The 21,334-nt window shown below is 36.4% G+C and overlaps 1 protein-coding gene across 2 annotated transcripts in view; it reads left to right on the forward strand.

Moving 5' to 3' along the window:
• The window catches only part of VWA8 (von Willebrand factor A domain containing 8), a 358,377-nt gene that overhangs the window by 185,196 nt on the left and 151,847 nt on the right, over positions 1 to 21,334 (forward strand). The gene's annotated exons all lie outside the window — the stretch shown is intronic.

Here is a 21,334-nt window from a genome sequence, read left to right on the forward strand (position 1 = left end):
AAAGTGACTAATGCTTTATAAACATGAATAAATAGATATTTTGTGGACAGAGAGCGATGAACATTACATTCTAGGAGCAGATTTCATCAACATAAAGGCCCTTAAATTGGAATAAAAATATTAGAGGCTAAGCCCATTCACTAACAGGAAGCTAAAATAGCTCACAAGGAGAAACAATATACTATATGATCTCAGGAATGAGGTAAGAAACCAAAAATATAGAATAAGTTATTGGTCTCCTTGCCTTCCTTATAAACACTTTGTGGATTATTTAGTTTTGTGTGGTCAGAATGCTGGTTCAGGAATAGCTTTTAATCAAATAGATTTTCTTGACATGAATTGTTTTTATCTGTATCAGCCAACCTGCTCTAAATCTTTCTAAAATAAAAGTAAGTAGCAGATCCACCAAAATAGAGACAGAGACAAAGAGATGGGGAAAGAGAGAGAGAGAGAGAGAAATAGAGAAATCAAGGAATATACCAAGTAATAAGCAGGTTAAAACTAGATTTAATTGTTATTTTAATCCCAGGAGATAAAACATATTGTGTAGTGGGTGTTACTCAGTTACTCACTTAAGCATCTGACTCTTGATTCATGCTCAGGTCATGATCTCACAATTCATGAGATCAAGTCCCGCATTGGGCTCTGCACTGACAGTGTGGAGCCTGCTTGGAATTCTCTTTCTCCTTCTCTCTTTGCCCCTTCCCCACTCACACTCTCACTCTCTCAAAATAAATAAACATTTAAAAATATGTATATACTGTGTAGTGGAAAAAACATTGGATTGAGTTGCAAGAATTAGTTTCTCATTTGAGTCCTATTAAATAATATGTTCTTGGGAGAAAAATGTAAGAAAAAAGAAAGCAGAATTAATGAGTCATGAAAGAAAGAGAAGATAACCAAAGTAAAGCTGAGAGATAGTAAAAAACAAAAAACAAAATCTCCCTCTTGGGATTTATACCTCTGGCTATTATGGAGATGGAGTAAGTGGTACCAGATTAGTCCTACCATAGTAAAGAATTATAAAACTGCACAAGACTCACAAATACTGGGAAACTTACAACTACCTGGGATCTGTGAGCTAAACAAGTACCAGAGGTCCCACATGATTAGGAGCCTCCATTAAATACTCCTGGCATTTGGAAGATATTCTATAGAGTGTGTGCTTTAGAAGTACAACCAGTCTATCTGTAAAATAAAAGCTGCTTTATGCTCATCCTTAATAAGTTTAACTGGGTGTTGTATGGAAACCAATTTGACAATAAATTTCATATTAAAAAATAAAATAAATAAATAAAAATGAAAAAAAAAAGCCTTGAGAAAACAAGGATGCTTGCCATTTAGCAGTATTTTTGGACGCTTTTCTCATGCACAATGACTTTAAAAATTAAAGGGATGGATGTTAGGGGGGAAATGTCTTTAAAAGATCCGTCTAATTCACAAGTACATTAACTGCCTAGGCAAACAAACTTCACATGAAATGAAGGAAGACTGTAAAATCCATTCAACAATATATAGCATCCATAATGTCAAGCATTCAATAGAAAATTACTAGACATACAAAGAAGCAGGAAAATTGGTCAGTAGAAATAAAACCCAAAATGACAGACGGTGGAATTAGCAGACAAGGACTATAAAACAATTGCCATAAATATATTCAGGCATTTAAAGGAGAAAAAATGAGTATAATGAGGGAATACTTAGGAATTCTCAATATAGAAATGGCAACTCTAAAAAAAGCAGTCTCACATATGAGCAATCGGAGTCTCAAAAGAAAGGAGAAAGAATGAGTCAGAACAATATTTGAAGATATAATGGTGGAAAAATTCCCAAATTTGATGGAAAGCATAAAATCACCAATCCAGGAAACTCAGTGACTTTCAAGTAGGATAAACAGGAGACCTCAACAAAGTACACTATATTTAAATTGTTGAAAATTGGAAGATAAAAATCTTTAAAACTGCCAGAGAGGAAAAAAGACATATTACAGGGGAAAAAACATTACAGAAGGAAAATGATAAAAATGACTGCTGATTTTTCATATGTAGTAAATACAAACCACAATTCAGTGAAACGATTATTTTCAAAGTGCCAAAAGAAGAAAAAAAAGTGAGAGGTGAGTGTCAAATAGTGTGTTTGGAAAAAAAAATCTTTAAAAATAGATATTTTCAGATAAACAAGAGCTGAGGGTATTTTTTCAACAGCAGACCTGCATAATATAAATAAATTACAGCGCAGCATTTTCCATGAACATAGATACAAAAATCTATAAACAGTATTAAAAAATCAACTTCCAGAATATATAAAAAGGATAATACATCGTAATCAAGTGAGTTTTATCCCAGGATTGTAAGGTTGACTTAACATTTGAAAATCAAACAATGTGACTCATTCAATCTATAGCATAAGGGAAAAGCTATGTGATCATCTCAATCATTGCAAAAAAAAAAAAAAAAAAAAGTATTTGGTAAGATTTAATACCCATTCATGATAAAATGTTGTAACACATTACAAATAGCAGGAAACTTCCTCAACTTAAGAAGAGACATTTATGAAAAACCTGCAGCTAACTTATATTTAATGGTGAAAAGCTAAATGCTCTCTTTCTATAATGGGGGAAAAAGCAGAGATATTCACTATTCGACATTATGCTGCAGGCCCTAGTCAGTGCAATAAGACAAGAAAAAACTAAAGCTAAAATACATATTTAAATGAAAGAAGTAAATTGTCTTTATTTAAAGATGACATGATTGTATGTATAGAAAATTCTAGGAAATCTACAAAAAAAAAAAAGCCATCAAAATAAGTGAGTTGAGAAAGATCACAGGATACTAGGTCAATGTGGAGCATCAGTTTTATTTTTATATAATAGCAATGGACAAAGAAAAGTAATTTTTAACTATTATTTATAATAGGATAAAAACATAAAATACATAGGAATAAATTTAACAAAATATGTGCAAATTTTAATTTGCTGATTTTAATAGGGCATAGCAAGGCCATCTCAATCCCTTAACTTGCATAGGTCACCTGCATAGTTTTGGAAATTTTCTAGCCTATTCCTTCATCTTCTCATGCTTCTTCTTTATATGAATAATAACTTATATAAACCTAGGAATTTCAACTCACCTTTTTTAGGAATTTACTATGTCAAGATTATAGAACTATGTGTTTTAGGGGATTTAGAAAGGAGTAAGAAACATGATTTCTATCTTTAAAGAGCTATAATACTTTCCTTGTTTATAGTTATTGCAATATTTTATGTTCCCCTGAATCTGAAGAACTACCTTTTCCCCTCATCCTTAAGCTTTAAAACAAGTTTTTCTTCCTACATGGACAAAGTTTGAAGAAAATAATGAAAGAATCAAAGTTTGACTAGTTTGCTAGTTCTCACCTGAATAACTTTTGTTTATAACATCACAGTTCTAGTTTTTGAGCCTTAAAGCACATGGCAAGACCCATATTTTATATTTTTAAGGATGATAGAGTGAGCATTGCAGTTGTTCATTCTTAGAATTTGTGCTATTTTATTTTGGTTGCATTGTGTTTAGTTTCTACTGTTTAGTGATGCCCTTAAAAATATGTAATTACTTGGAAGTTTTAATTAGTGTATATTCCCATGCCACTTAAGCATACAATGTCAATTTGAGCAAAAACATATGAATTTAAATTTTAGATTTTAAAATAAGCAGAAAGCCAACTTATTTTAAAGATGACATCAGGGGCGCCTGGGTGGCTCAGTCGGTTGAGCGTCCGGCTTCGGCTCAGGTCATGATCTCGCAGTCTGTGAGTTCGAGGCCCGCGTCGGGCTCTGTGCTGACTGCTCAGAGCCTGGAGCCTGCTTCGGATTCTGTGTCCCCTTCTCTCTCTGTCCCTCCCCCACTCATGCTCTGTCTCTGTCTCAGAAATAAATAAACATTAAAATAAAATTAAAAAAAAAAAAAAGATGACATCAAAGATTGAAATTGGCTCACAAATTTATGCCCCAGAAATAAGGAAGTCACTTTATGTGAGAGTCCCTTTGTATGATGGGACAGTTTTTCCATTTCTATATATTGGACACCAAAATACTTTAAAAGAAATAGGCTGTGTTAGGCTGAATTATATCAATTAATTTTGATTGTGAATTATGGAGGTTACTTAGCACAATCAGTAAAAAAGAAGACAAAGAAATAAAACAGGTACTTAGTAATTATTCCTGGGTGTATGTCATCATCACACTGATTGTAAACAGGCCTTTGTTTATTATTCATTATCTTCAATAGTTCTAAGAGGTTTTGATCTTATTTTTCTAGGAATTATTCATTGTCTTCTAATTATTGGTATAAAGTTGTTATAATATCATCTTATGATATTTTAATGTCCTTAGGCTCAGTAATGATGTCTTCATTTTTATACCTGGTATTGGTTACTTGTCTTCTCTTTCTTTTATTCGTGATCAGTTTTTCCAGGAGGTTATCAATATTATTGGTCTGTTCAAGCAACCAACTTCTGGTATTATTGAACCTCTCTTTTGTGTGTTTCTTTTCTAGTCAGTATTTTCTGATTTTATCTTGATTATACCCTTCCTTTTATTTCCTTTGGATTTAATCTGCTTTTCTGTTTTAAACTCTTTTATATGAATGTTGAAGTAATTGATTTTTTTACCTTTTATTTATATATGTTTGAGGGTATCTATCTTTGGGTCTCCCTTTGGCTCTCAGTTCCTTCATCTCTGATTAAGAAAGGTAGACAAGGTAATTTGTAGCATCTTTTGGCTCTATATCCCAAAATCTTTGAATAAGCAAGAAGAAGATGGTATTCAAGGTACTTTAGAAAGCTGGGAAGATTAGCGGTGCCTGGGTGGCTCAGTCAGTTAGGGTCTGGCTTCGGCTCAGGTCATGATCTCACAGTTCATGAGTTCAAGCCCCATGTTGGGCTCTGTGCTGACAGCTCAGAGCCTGGAGACTGCTTCAAATTCTGTGTCTTCCTCTCTCTCTGCCCCTGAGCTTCTCACTGTCCCTCTCTCTCTCTCAAAAATAAATAAGTCATTTTTTAAAAAGTTCGGAAGATGAGAGAGAGATACCACATGCATTTTCTGCCTACAATACATTTTATACCTACTTTTTGTCTTAAGGTAACAAATGATCCATAAATAGTAAAGAATTGTGTTCTGCTTATTTGTGTTCTGTGGTAAATTTGACATTGGCCACATAAATGTATAGATGTGTTATCTATGAAAAAACTTTCTAAATTAAAAATGTAATAACAATTTCAAAGCCTAATATTTGTATAATTTTTGTTGATAGCACCCATTGCTACATTACTGACTGATGATTTATTATAAATAAAATATCTACTCACTGTAACAGGGACTCAGGTATCTCTATTTTGCAATATTTGATACTGAATTTGTTATATAAAGTTGGAAGTAAAAACTCTCCATTTCTATTTAAAATATGTAATATTAATGGATTTTTATTAATTAAATTTGACCTTCTCACAAAGTTCAATGTGGGGAGTTTTTTCATTATACACAGCTTTGGGGCTATATTTGACATAAAATTTAAAGTCATAAAATTGCTTTAAGAGAAACATATGTTTTAAAAGACCTAAAAATAGCAATCAAAAAAATATCCTGGACTTCTCTGATCTACGGGTGACCTACATAACATCTTTACTTTGTTTATTTTAGATTCCTTTTAATGGATTTGTGCTATTACCATCTAAATAATAAGTCACATTCAATTTAGTTTATAGATGCCATTCCAACAAAATTAGTTATGGGCCACTCAAAACATAATCTTGATAAGCAAAAGCATCACCAAACATACATGAATAAAACCTACAACCCGTGTATTTTTTAACTATTACCATCTTATGTTTTAATGATCAGATCCCATAAAATGAGGAAGCTGGGCAATTTAATTCATGTCTTTAGTTAAAATCAGGATGTTGTCCTGAGTATGATTTAGGTAATTTAAAAGATTAATGGATATAATTACTTTTACGGTGCGTATTGCAAATAGAAGAGACTACATGGCTCATATTTGTGAAGTACATCTGTTTACTTGTTTTTCCACAATGTCATGTTACTTTGAGGTTCAAGAGGACACTTGATATGTCACCTTTTGCAGCTGTATTTCCTCTGTGGATAAAAGTACACTTCTATATTAAGAATTATCTTAAGGCTTTGAAATACTTATTTTACCAGGTTTTTTTTTTTTTCATTTGCTAACTTTCATATATGAAGATGATGGCACAGATCATCATTAGCATGACCTATATGCTCTTGGTTATTTTTTTTAATAGTGATGCCCATTGTAAATATAGAGTTCCCAGGTTCTCTGTATAGTTCAAACTTTCTCTTTAGTGGGATCTTCCTCATCTATGCTCACCTTATTTCAGACTGGACCATTCTGTGTCCTACTCACAAGTTTTGAACTTGTAGCCATGCCTGTCTTTATTTTGCCATCTAAAATGCACTCTTTCTCATGGGGCGCCTGGGTGGCTCAGTCAGTTAAGTGTCTGACTTCAGCTCAGGTCATGATCTCACAGTTCATGAGTTCAAGCCCTGCATTGGGCCCTGTGCTGACAGCTGAGAGCCTGGAGCCTGCTTTGGATTCTGTGTCTCCCTCTCTCTGCCCCTCCCTTGCTCACACTCTGTCTCTCTGTCTTTTTCTCTCTCTCTCTCTCTCTCTCCCAAAAATAAATAAATATTTTAAAAAATTTTAATAAAATAAGTAAAATGCACTGTGTTTCTCTCCTAATCCTTCAGACTGGGCCCAGTTTTACTTCTACATGGAATCTTTTCTGATTTGTCATTCTGGGTGTAACCATCCCTTCCTTTGAAACTTCATAGTATGGACTAAATGTGTACCATTGTGAAAGAAAGAACGTGAGTTTCAGAGGTCAAGTCCTATCTTTACCACTAACTTTTTGGTGGCCTTGAACTTCTTGAGTCCTATTTTCCTTACTTACCAAATTTAAATAATAATATTTCAATATTATTATTACGGATAATATTCAATAAGATTATTATGGATGGTTGTGAAAATTAAAGGAGAGAATGTATGGAAAGGAGCGTTCACATGTCTGACATATTTTAGGCACTTAAATATGTAGGCAAGCTAATAAATATTAGTTTCTTGCTACATGCCCCACTTTTTTTTTTATCTCACTCTGATTTGCATTATAGTTAATTTCTATATCTCATTTCCATCCACTCCACTTTCCCCAGTCAAGCCTCCCCATCTAAATAGGGAATTTTTTGAGGGCAGGAGTCTGGTTTATTCATTAGATATTAATTCATTTATCTAACATGTATATATTAGATTCTTACTGCTTGTCAGTGGCTGTCTTAGCACTGATGCCCTATAGATGATGATACTGATCTTGACCTAAAGGAGCTTGCTTGCTTGTCAGTGGGTGAGACTACAACATTTGCCATACAGTGTTGAATATAAGCTATGAAAAAGGCACTTGCAGGTTCTGTGGGAACCTTGAAGAGAGGTGCCCAACAGTCTGTGTACCCGTGTGTGATATGGGAAGGTGTCTGGAGAAGGTGGCACTCAAACTGAGTGTGAAGGGAGAAGTAGGAGTTTTCTAAGTGTAGAGCAGAGCATGGGACATCATGGTTATTAAAAACATGCTATCTAAAAGCCAGGAGGTGAGAGAGGCAGCGTGGTATGGCATGGGTTGTATGTGCATAGATGCAAGAGTTGTCGCCAAGAGGAAGATACGGGCACAGCATAATTGAACATGTAAGACTTATCCTCAGGCTGAAGAAAACTGAATATGACAGCATAAATTTAGAAATTCACAAAGTCCCAGAGGGAAAATAGATGTATCGACAGAAAATAGAAGAACTGAAAGCTTTTCTAAGTCTCATAGAAAAAATTATTTTTGAGCCATCAAGCCATCCTTAGCACTGATAAGAGCATTAGAGAATTGGAGGCACGTCACGTGTCAGCTGCTACGCAAAACCTTCTGAGATACTCCTGTCTCACCCTACCCATTATGAATTTGAAAATCTATTTTAGAAGCTGCTATTTTATCAGCAGTTGGACAGTAGTTCTCCCACTAAGAATGCCTTCTGCTGCCTCTTTTTCACTAAAGGATTTATGTCAGTCCCTCCAACCTTTCCATGTAGATCTTTAGGCTTGTAATAATTTTTTACTCTTTTCCGGATGATCTTCAAATCCACTTATATTTCCATATTATTTTGGTTTCTTTATTTAACAAATATGTACATAGCAGCTACTCTGTACTGAGCATTGCTGTAAACTCTTTTCAGATTGTAACTCATTTCTGCCCACTGCAACTCTACAAGATCAGTACTATTCCCATCTCTGTTTTGCCAGTGAGGACACCGAGGCACAGAGAAGTTAAATAACTTGGCTGAGGTTACAGAGCGGTCTTCTTACAGTCTGGGGTCAGCCATGTGTTCTAATCACTGCACCATGTTGCTTCTTGACTTTGTTGTGCTAATAAAATAGTATTTTAGGGATGATAGTGTTTTAGTAAATTCCTTACTAAAGTACCAGCCATGTGGAAAACTGTCATATAAGTCTTACTTTCTAGTCTTACTTTCTTACTTTCTAATCCATGTATATACTAGCTTGATTTTTTTACTTCTACCATCCTATTTCTAATCCTTGCTCAACTTGACCCCAAGTTCTTTCCTTCGGCAAGTTTTCCATATTTTTCCATTTTTTCAATAGTAATCTCTTAATGAAATTTCTTTTTCTGTTTTCTTGACCACTTTTCCAGATTATTAAACTGACTTTGCCTCCTCATCACACCTCCCCTGGGGTGTATCATCAACCATCACCCAGGTAATTCATAAAAACATTAACCAAATTAATTCTCGTGGCCTTTTACGTGATGTCCCTCCTGGGCCGACACTGCTTCTGACCTCTCGTGCTCCCGCCGCAGATTGAGGGTTAGAGAGGTGGCTGAGTCCAAGCTGCACACACACCCCTGAAACTAGGAGAATCAGCGACCAGCATGCTCTAGGCTATTTTGGAAGAGAAGACTGGAAAGAAGGAGGAGCTTTCATTTCTACTTCCTAAGTCCCAAGCTAAATAAGCTTGAGAACCACCAGTGCCTTGTGCATTTTTTCTTAGTTCTGTTCCATCCCTTGCCATTAGAGAAGAGCTACATTCCTTTCAAGTGTTATGTACTTTTTTTACATTGAGAAAAACTTTAAAAATCCAAAAAATGTAAATAGAACTATGTAACACCTACCCAAACTTACCCCTGAGATTTAACAACTGTTAATATTTTTCTCAAATTTGATTCTACTCTTCCTTTTACAGAAATAAAACACTGTGATTAGAGCTAAAGTCCCCTTCAGCCACCACCCCAATCCTATCTCCCCTTCTTCAAGTCAATCACTAATGTCAGTTTAGTCTATAACCTTCCAACCCTTTGTGGGTGTTTTTCTTTTAATTTGTAAAAGACATTTTTGTTAAGAGAATTATTATCTCACACTGACTTCCATTATAGAATTAGTGATACTCTGATGGGAGAGAGATCAAAAAAAGTTTCAGTCCTTAGCTGTAATAAAAATCAACTCAAACTTACAGTTGTTTCAATATCAGATTCTCTGAACATGCTTACCATCACATCCTAACCACTTAATCTGCTCTTCTCTCTTTGGGCCTCTCCAGCTAGCATCAGTGGCTGGTTTCTCACAGCACCCTGAGAAGCAGGGAGAGTGAAGAAGTATCTTGAGCTGGTGCCTTATACTTCTCACCAGTCTTTTTACTTACTAAAATCTAAAATGCTTCATAAAGCGCGGCTCCTCATAAGGAAGGCAGGTATTGCTGTGGCCAGACACTCCAGATGATGCCAACAGTGACAACACGAGCAGACGGGGCTGGCATGACATGTTTAGATTAAGTAAGCCTATTTGTGTCTCACTGGGATTGCTCACTTCACAGCTCCATTAAGTAATTTCTATTAACTGAGATGTAACTATAATATTTCATACAGGAAGAACGAAGAACATCGCTAGAAAAATCTAAGAATTGTTGTTTGCATTTTTACATCATTCATGCCTTCAGGCCGTCAACAAATATCTAGGCTAGGTATTCTAGAACCAGAGCCAGAGATGGAAATGTTTGTGTAAGTAATTTTAGAGGGAGAGCTTTGAGGTAAAACTTGCAGGGAGGCCAAGGAGTTAGGATACAGCTGTGGAAAAGAGAGGTTTTAGGCCATCTGGCCTCAGCCAGAGAGCTCTGGAGCATGAATGGTACTGCTCAGCTATCCCATTTGGAAGCAAGATGGGCCAGCCTTTTTTGCCCCCATATCAGTAAGTCATTGGTTACGGGCCGTCCCCTAGGGGAGGTTAAGGGGGACCCTCTAACTCCCAGGCATTTCTGGGCAGAGTAGCTCCCCAGTGGTGGAGGGCAGTTCTTTGGAGAAGGGTGCAGCTATGAGTTGTCAGAAGTCATGCTGCAGTAGCCGGGGGCCAGGTGTATTTGGTGGTAAAGGAGATCTGTGCAGGGTGCCAATGGCATATACTGTAAGGAACCTTTTCTGAGGGACAACACAGTCCATAGCACTGTTCTAGGCCTTGAGAAATAACAGCACTGAACAAGACAGCTGAGGTCATTTCTGTCATGAAGCTTTCTAGTGGTAATGAAACATGCAGTAAATAACACAGTAAACAGGGAAGTATCAATGCTGTGAAGGAAATTATGTGAAAATGTTTTAAAGGCTGATGTGATAAGGAGTGAATGGGTAAGCTTGGCAGCAATGACCATCTTCATAATTGTGGTGGAATTTGCAATAAAACATTCCAGCATTTCAGTAGCTTTGTCTGTTCTAGAGATTCAGTGGATGAATTGACCCAGTGTAAGATGAATCCATAAAAGATTGCAGATGACCATGAGCTGTGAGAACATGGGCTAGTGATAGGTTGGAATAACACTCCAGCCAACAGCCTGAGGTCCCAGGCCTAGCTAGGGTCTGACCCAGGGTGATAGGATTAGAGGAAATAGGGTACCAGGGATACAGATACCAAGGGGGAGTATTGGTGTGATAATCAGAAAATGGAGAGAACAGAGGCAGAAGTATATGCAACTTGTTATAAATCCCCAAATATGAGATTTATAACCTCTATGGACAATACCAGTGAGTCATGTGTCTTATCCCCTGATTAGAATAGGAAGTCAGGAACTGAGCAGGGCTGAGCCTATAGCCAAGTGAAACTGAATAAAGCAAGGGACAGGACTACAAGCTTTGCACTCCGTACCAACAAAGGTGTCTTCTGTATTATATACACACACGCATTCTGAATGTGAGGGTTTTGTTTTATTTTTAACCAACCTTCAGGGGCAGCTGCATATAATTGAATATCATTTTCCACCGAGGACTTCAGTTCTGCTGCTGCATCACTGGAACTAGTAGCACTTTTTACCGGTTTCTGCTCATAACTGGTTAAATGGCAATAATGCTACAGTCCAGGCTATGAGTATGTTTTCAGATACAGTTTTTAGGAATGCCTTGTGTCAAAAATCAGAAACCATTTGTTATACAACTGGGCTAAAATAAAATGGAAGCCTCACATTTTTGAAGGAAAGCATGAGTTTGGGTAACTTCTTTGAGCCCAAAGTTTATCAGAGAGTTATTATAAGGATTAAATGATATATGTCACATGTAACTAGGACAGTGCCTGGTATGTGGTAAGGAGCCAGTTAAAATTAAACCTCCTATCTATAAGTCTGTATCATCTTCTATCCATATATAGGTGAGAGCCACATCTTCTGCCCCTTCTTCTATTCTTAGCTTTAGATCTGCATTTTTCTTTTACAAATATCCACGTAAGTATCTCTGGGGCATTTCAAATCCAAAATATCCATCTCTTCTTACCAACTCTTCTTTTTCAATGTTCTCCAGCCCCCTTTCTAGACCTGGTTCATGGCAGGTGTCAATTATGGAATTGGTGAAGGAAAGAATAGATGTTTCCTCTCCGTGCTTACAGAGCCCTGTATCCAGTCACCTGGCCTGTAAGCCCGGTACCTTTTGTCTTTCCCTACTCTTCACCTTGACAGTCATTCATTATGAAATCATGTCTTCATTTTTTAAGGTCTCCTAAATATCTTCCTCTTTTCCTTTCCCACAGCCACAGGCCATGCCCGGACTATTACATTCGTTTATTTTCCTGCACTCCAGAGTTGTAAACAAGTCCTTTCAATTCCATCCTTCTAATAGATATAGTATCTCCTTCCCTCCTTCTCTGGGCCATAATTCCATTCCTCTTCTCTTGCTTAGATTATTGTGGTAGTCTCCTGGCTAAGAACTCAGCCTCCAGTCTATCTTTCTTATGTTTCCCATTGTTCCAGCCAATGAAGTTGATAACTTATTGTCCTGCTCAGAACCCTCTAATGACTCCCATTGCCAACAGCATCCAGTCTGTACTCCTTAGTTTGAGCCTCATCTGCTTCACTGGTCTTACTTCCAGCCTTTTTCTCCCACATACTTATGCTTAAGCCAAATGAACTGCTTATGATTCCTGAGTATCACGTGCAGCTCTTATAGCCTGGAGTGCCTTTCTCATCAACTCTGCCTGGGAAAGTCTTACTTAACCTACTTTTAACTAAGCTAGCCCTCGCATAATGGACAGTGGTTTTAAAGATTCTTGAAAAAGAACTCCAGTTTGAAAATAGTATTAACAATATAAGCATAAATGAAATGAAACCGACAGAAAATTATGTAAGTAAAACCATCAGATGGTGCATCTGATTTGATTGAAAAGAGAAAAGACTCTGGAGTAAGGTTACAGAGGACACCACACATGAATAATATTCTCTTCATAATGATTCAAAACAAAACATTGCTGCAGAGAAGTTGAAAGTGGACTTACACGAAGTCCTACAGGATGACACCAGCTTGATACCATATTTAAAACCAAGACTTTTAAAATAAAGCCATGGGGCACTCTGGTGGCTCAGTCAGTTAAGCATCCACTCTTGGTTTCAGCTCAGATCATGATCTTGAGGTTTGTGAGTTCAAGCCCCATGTCAGACTCCGTGCTGACTGTGCAGAGCCTGCTTGAGATTCTCTTTCTCCCTCGCTCTGTGTCCCTTCCCCACTCGCTCTCTCTGTTTCTCTCTCAAAAATAAACTTAAATTTAAAAAAAAGTAAACTAAAGCCAGAATTATTTCAATATCTTGTTATGAGATAGGAACTAACAATGAAAATCTTTTATACTACAGTCTCACTTAAAATTTTATTGTAAAGTATTTCAAAGATCTGCCAAACCTACACATTTGTCTCTTACAAAGTCAAGAGGTCAGTTTGTTGATGTGTGTTAAATGACTGTCAGAGAGATGCCCCATAAACAAATATTTTAAAAATGAAAAAAAAAAAAAACATTTAATTTGGTCCTTCAAGGTAAGGGTCATGCTCTAACAGTAAAGTAGAAAATAATTACTTTAAAAAATCTCTGGAGAGAGCATTTTAAAATCAGATGTTTATAAGTGTTTCAGTTGCTAGGCTTTTTTGTTGCTGAAAATAATACATATCACCCTGTGATATTGTGATATAATAAGAAAAATATATTTCATCTTCATTCTCACTTCTGCCACAAGAGCTTCTAAAACCCCTGTAATTTCCTGAGAAATAAGGGTTATCTTTCTGTTATGACACTGATCTTCTTTCCCAGTTCTAAAACCCTTGTAATCTCTGGAGTGAGAAGACTCTTTTTTTATGCAAATAAGGTAACTCTTGGGGCCCTGGATAGCTTCAGACTGCCCCCCCCCATTTCCTCAGGAAACCATGTGATTGGAGGGTTGGAACTTTCAGCCCTGCTCCCTAGCTCTGGGGAGAGGAAAGGAGGGGTACTGAAGATTAAGTTAATCGCCAGTGGCCCATGATTTAATCAATTGTGTCCACTTAATGGAACCTCTGTAAAAATCCCGAACAGTGGGGTTTGCAGGGCTTCTGGGTTAGCAAATACGCTGAAGTACTGGGAGGGTGCTGTGACCAGAGAGGACATTGGTCCTCTCAATGCACAGCCCTCACGCCCCATTACTTGCCTTCTGTATCTCTTCCTTTTGGCTGTTCCTAAGTTGTAGCCTTTGTAATAAATCAGGAGTAGTACGTAAAGTGCCTTCCTGTGTTCTGTGAGCTGTTCTAGCAGATTATGGATCCTGAGGAGGGGATTGTGGAAACCCCTGACTCAGAGCTGGTCTGTCAAAAGTAGGGGAGGCCTGAGACTTGGAATTGGTGAGTGAAGTGGGGACAGTCTTGTGAAACAGAGCCCTTACCCACTGGGATCTGTGCTAGCTCCACCGTGTAGTTAGTGTCAGAATTGAATTACCTTGTAGACAGCCAGCTGGTGTATGCAGAAACTTAGAGATTGTCGGGTCTGGAAAACCCACGTTCGGTGTCAGAGTGCTGAAATGTAGAAATAGATCATACGGTCCTAAAAGGTCTCTTCTATGCACTAAAACAGTTTGAAATACAATTTCCTCAAATGATTAAAAGCCTTATAAATGAAGATTTTCAATGATGTTTGAACCCATTGGTTCAAAATATAAAATGTGGCACTGATTTGTTTGCCAAACCACTGATAGACTTCAGGAAGGATGGAAATTCCCAAGGCTAATAGTACTAAAATCCTTTGTATGTTTGATAAATGAGTGAAAAGTGTATGTCGTGCTATAGGGGTGCAGTGAATGCTGCATTTCTATTTGGATCTGTATGTCTTTGTGAGCTCTTTTTCAGCTATAATAACCATTAAAGCAGGCATTGAAATAAACTGAACTTAGGACTAGACCTTTTAATCACACAAATAATAATAAAGTATATCAACCACGTTGTTCTCCCAAACATGTCCTTTATTTTATTTTATTTTATTTTATTTTATTTTATTTTATTTGTTAACGTTTATTCATTTTTGAGAGACAGAGACAGAGTATGAGTGGGGAAGGGGCAGAGAGAGAGGGAGACACAGAATCCGAAGCAGGCTCCAGGCTCTGAGCTGTCAGCACAGAGCCCGACGTGGGGTTCGAACTCACGAACTGTGAGATCATGAACTAAACCGAAGTCAGACGCTCAACCGACTGAGCCACCCAGGCGCCTCCAAAAACGTCCTTTAATTTTTAATAAGAATGAAAGTTGTTTGTATTATCAACAAATAAAGTCCAAGAGCATTTTTTAGATATTGTTTTCCATAGTTGGCTCAGTTTTTGTTACTGTTTTCATATATTTTACAGTGTATCTTCTCAGAAAAAACTTTGATAGTATATTTAGAGCTACTGACCTAGAACAGTCTCCGCTATTGTACATGTCATTCTTTATCACAATTACGTGTTCCCACTTCTGTCTCCCTGGCTGATCAGTGAGCTCTCCCTGAGGGCAAGGATGGGTCTTTGAACTGCCTCCTTCCAGCACAACGTCTGGAACATGGTGGGTGTTTGATAAACATTTGTTAAACAAATGAATAAATGTAATATCTCTTCCTTCCCACCCATCTTTGAGACATCTGCTTAGAGAGTCCTCTCTCGGAAATGAACAGGTGATTGGTTCTTCATTTCCATGAAATGAAAATCAGCCTCTTGAGCATGATATTTAAGAAAACTGTGCACTCTGACTCACCTCACCTGGCCAGCTCGACTGCCTTCTGTGCAACTATATTCTAGACATACTCTTGTTCCCTCAAATTTCTCTTGTATCTTGACCTTCTACATGTTTGTCTGTTTCTCTGTCTGGAAGCATTTTCTACCCATACCTATCAGTTAAAATCATATTGAATCATCAACACTCTGTTCTCTTTACTCAGAATTAATTGCCTTCTCCTCTGTGTTCTCACTGAACTTTTGATTTAATTTCTATTATTGCCCTTATCACCCTCTGACATGGATTATATTTGTTTTACATCTATCTTTCTGTCATGTGTGCTTCCTGAGAACAGAATCTCTGATCTTTTATAATCGTCATACCTAAAAGTCTGCCTTATACATTGGAAATATGTAATATTTGTTTAACACACTCTTGCCTCATTCATTCTTTGAGTGAACATTGATTGCATGCCTAGAAGGTATGAGGTGTGGTGACAGGCACTAGATATATAGGTGATACCCCCTTGTGTATAGATGATATGCCTTGTCCTCACAGTGAAGGACAGTCATAGGAACAACTAAAAAGTTTCTTAAGTATAAAGTCCTTTCGAGCAGTTAGTTCAAGTGGAAGGATAGAAGTGAGAAACAAGTTATCGTTCATTTATTTGAATTTGGATTCAAGAAATATGATAGATACCAGAAGAGCCAAAGTGGCCAGGGGCAGAACTTTCTCTGCAGTGTCCACTGTCTTCAGCTCAACCCTGTTTCCTGCGGGTGTTGGCTCAGCTCCTTGTTGCTGTCTTCCTACTGGTGACTGAAACATTTTGGTATTGAAATACCTAGGTATGTTATGGAATAGCTTTCAAAATCCCTAGCAAATTTTAAGATAAAACATATGATCGCAAAAAGAAGAAGAAGAAGAAGAAGAAGAAGAAGAAGAAGAAGAGCTTAGAGCTCTGCTCCAGTCCCCTGACCTCTAAGTCCTTGGAGGTGTTTGTTCCTTCTCTGCCATTCAAATAATGCTGGAAAATGACTGTGACTGAAATGAATGAACTCTTTAACTTTTGCTTCTGAATGTTATATATCTCATTTTTCTTATGATTCAGTAGTGTCTTCCTTTAAGAAAATCTATCATAAAAACTTAATAAAATAGGTACATTACAGAAAATTTAAACATGGCTCTCCTTGAAGAGTTCTCCAAATATAATGCTTATTTACATACTATTTTCTATTTGACTTGAGTAGTTGAAGTGTGATAAATTTAACACTGAGCATTGTGAGTTTTTTCAAGTTGATGAACAGTCAGAAATGAGGATAAAAATAATTCATGATTATAATATACCAAATAATATTATGATATATGTAAAATGCAACTTACATAGTGAGTTTTAGGCAATAAGTGTTACACGGAAAATGTATTTAGGGTTGTTAACCATGAGAGACGTGCTAAGCCGGTCTCACGGAGAGCTGGTGGACTTAAGTCCTCTGATGGATTTCCTTAGCAGCAGGCTATTTCTCATTTGTCTTAGTGATCAAAAATAGGTATTTCAGGGGTGCCTGGGTGGGTCAGTTGGTGAGGTGTCTGATTCTTGATTTCAGCTCAGGTCATGATCTCAGGGTCCTGAGATCCAGCCCCACGTCGCCGGGTTTCACACTGAGTGTGGAGCCTGCTTAAGATTCTCCTTCTCTCCCTCTGCCCCTCCAGCGCGTGCTCTCTCTCTCTCTCTCTCTCTCTCTCTCTCTCTTTGAATTGCCTCTGGTAAAATATCTTTCGATATTTAATCTCATGCAAGATCTAGTTCATACTGTACCAAAGATGGTACATTATTAGTATGATGAGTTAGGTTCGCTTAAGTATATTATGAGTTTAAGCTCATCAGGGGAAGGAATGTCTACCTATTTTGTTCACAGATACTTCAGCATCCAAAGCAATGCCCATGAATAAATGCTGAATACAAATTTATTGAATAAAAGAGTAGATAATATCCTGATATGAAAAGATATTCACATTAATTTTTGACTCTCTCATGCTTTTCTGTTGTGACCCAATTAATGAGACTTTTAAAAACTATAAACTACTCATTACTGTATTTTCTGATAAAGCTTTACTCAGTGGACACAGTGTTCCCCAGCCTCGCACTCTGGTTTCATCTGTGTGTACATCTTTGCCCACTCATTAGTTTTGCATTTAATCTGCATTTTTGTTCTTCTATTCCTTTTTTAGAACTGATTAGAAAATGCATTGTTTAATGTTAGGAGCAAAGGGTAATAAAGGACCTGCATACTGTTTTTCTTTTGGGGTCTGGAAAAGAGGAAATGAAGTTCCCACAAAGAAATTAGGTCATCTTGAGTTCCTAAAATTTACCAAGCCAGAAACCTAGCTTTCAGAGGAAAGACAAAAGATCCAGTTTTTAAGTATATCATTTTAGTAGATTTATTTTTAAAGATTAGACAACTCACATCTTTCAGATTTTGTTAAGAGATTTGATTATCAGCATGGCTTTGAATATTAGAGGAGTTTCTTTTTAAATAAGTGTTAATACAGTGCTAGGAGATGTGGGGAGGGAAGTAGATTTTGAAAACTAAGCATATTTTGAAATGTTTAGCTTCCATCAGATGACTACTTTGCTGTGGCTATTTTCTACCTGTTGTTCCCAGTAAGAAGCTACCCCTGAAGAGAACAGTGTTGCATCACAGTAGACTTCCTTCCATAAATATTATCCCCCTAATGTCTTCCTTTCTTTTATGGTTTGTTAGGATTTTTTGCATCTGGACACATTAGTGATGAGTGATTGACTGCTAAATAAACTATTTGTCCTCCAAAACAGCTATTTTAAGAGCTGGAGTCTTTTCAGTCACTTTGGCAGAAATAATATTTTGCTTATCTTATTAAAAAGACTTTTCCCTCAAAGCATTCAAAGCACATATAACAATAATATTCTTTCTGTCTCCACTTTATCTTCCTTGCTTTTTACTCTACTCTGCTCCCTCATTTATTCTCTTTTAATTCCCTCTTTAGACACGAGTAATCTTGAGCTTCAAGAGGTGAAGTGATTGACCAACGTCCAAATCTGGACTCAGAGTCAGGCCAGTGGTGGTTTTTAACAAACACTGCAATAATCACAGTTAATTTGTGTCTTCCTTTTTTTGTATTGTATGGTAACACTGCTTATATTAGTGGCCCTTTCTGTTTGATGTCCTTGAGAAGTTTCTCTTCCAACATGGCAGAAATACATTTGCCTTTTACAGGCAAGAGTAAGAAAGGGTGTGTTGCTATTCAAGAGAGAGCCCAGACCGCTTGTACACATTGTTTACAACTTAACGTTTGTTTGCCTCAGCTATGTCTAAGTAGCACTCTGTTTTATTTTTGAAAATTATCAGTGCCCCTTACCTTCATTTCATTGATAGTTAAAATAAGCCTTTGGAAATGATATTCTTGATGATGCCATGAACTCTTTTCCACTTGGCAATATCATTCAGCAGCGTTACTTCTCAATGGGTAATGTTATGCTTATCTCTTATTGGCAGAAATTACTATTTACTTCTATTTTCAGGACCTTCCCTCATTTAGAAATATTTGGCAAATATTTGTTAAGTGTCTCCTATGTGCCATGGTCCAGCTTTCCTTTCCCACGTTTGACTTCTATTAATGACTAGTCTATTCCTACAGCCAATTTTATTTAATGAACCATAAAGTTAGAGATAATTTTTGTTAGCTATTTGAAACTCTTATATGTCGTCTTTCTTCTTTCACTCTTATGTTTAACTACTATTGCGTTTCTAAAAGAAAGCTAACCATAAGCCAATTTAAACACAGCTTACTAAAATATCATTTTTAAAATAAACATCACTATTTTGAGATCATTTGCTCTTCAGTAAATTAGCAGATATTAGCTTAATGTACCTTTACAAGCAACATTTCAAGAACAGATTGTGCTTGCTCTCCAGAGGCCAATTTTCTTTCCTCATTTTGACAAAAACCTAGTCTTTATACAACTTAATTATTTTTATTGCATGTAGAATGATTTTAAATTACTATCAAGACATTAATAACTCTATTTAAAAAAAACTTTAAAATTACAGGATTAAGGGGACTCTAAGGTGACTCAGTCAGTTAAGCATCTGACTTAGGCTCAGGTCATGATCTCACAGATAGTGGGTTTGAGCCCCGTGTTGGGCACTGTGCTGACAGCTCACAGCCTGGAGCCTACATCAGATTCTGTGTCTCCCTCTCTCTCTGCACCCCTACCCTGCTCATGCTCTGTCTCTCTCTCAAAAATAAATAAACATTAAAAAAAAATTTTTTAATCACAGAGTTAAAAAAAGAATAGAGTTTAGCACCATATTCCTTTGAGTAGCTCCTTTATCTACACAGGCTTTAATTGATAGAAAACTTTAGTTTGCAAGATAGTGAGAAGTGAGAACATTTATGTCAGCGATTAGCTAAACATTCTAATTAATTCAAGCATTACAGATAATAGTTATGTACTGAAAACCATTTTTTAAATTAAACCGTAGGCTAAGAAAATGTGATTTAGATGTGTTTTAAATTCCCTTCTCTTCTCTATTGTTGAAATTACTAGTTCTATTTAAACTTTTATAAGCTTATATTTCAGAGATGTTCTTGAGAGGAACAAATTGTAATAGAATTGAAATTGTAGCAAATAAAATACTCTCTTAGGGTTATTGCCTATTTGTGTGGAGAACTAATATCTTTTGATCCAAGATGCTCCTAAACACAGAGCAATGATTTTAATCAACTTTTCAGAAAAATAATCATTATATTGGCTTTAAGAGTCAATTCATATGCTGCTTGTGACAATAATGCTTATCACTTCACTAAGTTGAAATTTATGATATTGTAAGATACCTTGAAAAACCAGCTTTCTCTTACTGTATTAAGTACTATGCAAGGATAGTAGGTTATTTGCCACCCTTACATCACCAGTGAAACTTAACTGACATATAAGCCAATCCATTTTTTAATAGCATATCATTTTACACATTATACTAACCTCTGCTTTTCCTTTGATGTATATGATGAAAGATCAATAAAAAGAACAGAACAAAACCACCTTTTTTCTATAAATTCCTCTTTCTCACAGACTACTCCACTGAAAGCCATGATTTCCATTTGTATTTATTCTCATTTGTAATCCTTTTTAGAAATCATCTGATTTGTGCATGTTCCCTCAAACCTTTGGTTTTTAATTCTAGCACAAAAGTCTTTTGATAAATCTAATTTGGCAAGTTGTATCTTATCAGAATTCAAGTGTTATAGAACAATTTCATTTGCCTTTTTAAAATTGGAATTCAGCTTGAATTTCCTTCCCACTGACAATGATACAAGAGTTCCTTTTTCCATTTTGGTGCTTGAAGGTGTCATGTTGTTGCCCATTAAATATGTGACAAATGAAGTGAGAAATTCATTATATAGCTATAAAAATCTGTGTGAACACACTCTTTCTCTTCCTCACCCAACCCCCCTTCTGTATTGCTAGAATATTAACAACGAATTTAAGGGAAATTAGTTAAACTGTGTTCTTGTTTGCTTAAAACTCTAAAAATTAATTTTTTAGCAGAAGATAGCATGAAGTATGTCCTATAGGAAACTTGTAAGACCCAGGAATAGAGAAAATGGACATATGACTAGATATCATTACACTGCATAAGAAACATTGTGTTCATACTAAAAGTGGATAAGCACCAATAAATTGTCACCGTATGTTTTGTTTTCACTTTTCTTAACATCCTCAAGGCTTTATTTCAAACACATCTGA

The sequence above is a fragment of the Panthera uncia genome, assembly GCF_023721935.1.
Source record: "Panthera uncia isolate 11264 chromosome A1 unlocalized genomic scaffold, Puncia_PCG_1.0 HiC_scaffold_16, whole genome shotgun sequence".
NCBI classification, from domain to species: Eukaryota; Metazoa; Chordata; class Mammalia; order Carnivora; family Felidae; genus Panthera; species Panthera uncia.